This window comes from Myotis lucifugus, unplaced genomic scaffold, assembly GCF_000147115.1.
Source record: "Myotis lucifugus unplaced genomic scaffold, Myoluc2.0 scaffold_1206, whole genome shotgun sequence".
Taxonomy (NCBI): Eukaryota; Metazoa; Chordata; class Mammalia; order Chiroptera; family Vespertilionidae; genus Myotis; species Myotis lucifugus.
In genome coordinates, this window is record NW_005872254.1 from 28,080 (window position 1) to 30,211 (window position 2,132).

Consider the following 2,132-nt stretch of genomic DNA (forward strand, 5'->3'; position numbering starts at 1 on the left):
AACCTACTCATCAACCTATTTATCAATTCCATGTTTCTTGTTGGAAATTTAGGATAAAATATTCATAGTGTTCTGTTAGCAATCTTGGCTCTGTATCCAAACTACGACTTTAAAAAATTACTTTCACTATCAATACCTTAGTCTCATCCAGCATTTCTCAGTTGTCCTTGCACCAGACTCTCGCCTGTCTCGCCCTGACCCTCTGCAGTGTGCTTTCCACATGGTAGACAAAGGAACACTTTAGAATTCCGAATCAGATTATGCTACCCTCCTCCAAACCTGTGTGGGTGCCTCCCCTCAGGTAGCATGAAACCCAGGCCTTCCCAGGTTTCCCCAGGAGGCTCACCTGTGGGTCACACCCCCCGGGGCACTGAGCTCCCATCATGCTGATCTGTCCTATGAATTTGCCAAGTGTCTTCAGTCTCAAACTCCTATTTAAGGGCATGCTCACACACAGCTCTGAAACACCCCTGTCACTGGCATTTAGACACAGTGAGAGTTTACTTCTCACAGAGTGAGAGTTTACTTCTCACAGTGTGTAGTCTGATATGGCTCGGTGATGGTGGGGAGCATCCTGGCTTTGTTCCACGCCGTCACTGGGGCCAAGGCTTCTTCCATGGCTCTTTCTCCCCACCATCAGCCCCAGGGCCTCAGCATCTTCTCTATTCAGTGGATTTCCAGAGATAACAAAAGAGCACAGGAGATTGTGGAAGAGGTGTGTGGCGGACACGCTAGAGGTCAGGACTTGATCTCATGGCCCCACCTAGCTGCAAGGGAGGCTGGAGATGGACGTCAAATTTATGCTGGGAGGAAATGTTGATTTCGATCAGTACTGTATCCTCAGTGCTTAGAATAGCGCTTAGCACGTAGGTGATGCCAATATATATTTGTTGGAGTCACAAGGGAATGAGTGAATGGATATGAGAACCCTGGAGGACTGAACTTTTATCTAGGGACAGACTGAACCCTGGTGCTACGTTTTCCGCAGCGGCTACCACAGTTCTCCCCTGCCCAGCTCTCGGCACTCCCTGTGAAGGGGTGGAGTTTACTGCCCTTGCCCTTGAACCTGGCTGTGTTTGGGACCCTCCTGTAAGGTAGGGGTGGGCAACGTTGTCCTTGCACCAGCTCTGGCCAGAGAAATCATTTGGTCTGGCCCTGCCAAGGCAACCGCAGGTGGGACTCAAAATTCAATAAACCTAGGAGCTTTTTTCATAGCAACATACTTTTATATTAAGCGAATGACATTATAAATATGAAAACGGCTCTTGGCAGAAAACAGGTTCCCCACCCCTGCTGTAAGCAATGGTATGCAGCAGCAGTAACTGCTTGTAGGTGCTTTCCATGGAAAAATAACCATAGAGTCCCACCAACAGGCCGGGAACTCAGGACTACTCTGAGAAGACTCATTTTCACTGTGTTCGCTGTTTGGATGCCAAAGGGATATCAAGCCAGTGTAGGTAGCCACACTCTCTCCCAAGTCCCAAATCCAGGGCCAAGTGTCAGGTGTCAGGGAAGCTCAGCGCTAAGCTGTAGTGAATGTCGCTCGGATAAACGGGTTGCTAAGACGAGTGCTTCACTCCCCTGCTGCGCCCAGGCTGGGAGGAATGAGGAACGCTGGCGAGTGTGGAGCGGTGATTTTCCACCAGCCCCCGAGTGCCTCTCCTTCGCAGCTGCCTTCGGTTAAGCTCAAGCAGGAGGGCGGAGAGGTTGGCCTAAGCCTCCAGAAAGGATGATTCTTCTGAGAGAACAGACATTAAGCACTAAAAGCGTCCAGTCTGGCCGATGTGGCTCAGTGGTTGAGGTCAACCCATGAAGCAAGAGGTCGCTGGTTCCATTCCTGGTCAGGGCATGTGTCTGGGTTGTAGACACATGATCCCCAGTGTGGGGTGTGCAGCAGGCAGCCGATCAGTGATTCTCTCTCATCATTGATGCTTCTCTCTCTCTCCCCCTCTCCCTTCCTCTCTCTCTAAAAGTCAATAAAAACATACATTTTTAAAAAGCTTCCATTCACCATATTCTGTGAAGCGGTGAGGAAAACATAAGCCTTTACTGGAGAGGAGGCCTAGCAAGAGGTTTCAGCTCTGAGCGGACACCGCAGGCTTCTGCGTGCAGCTTTGAAAAGGTCTGGGAGG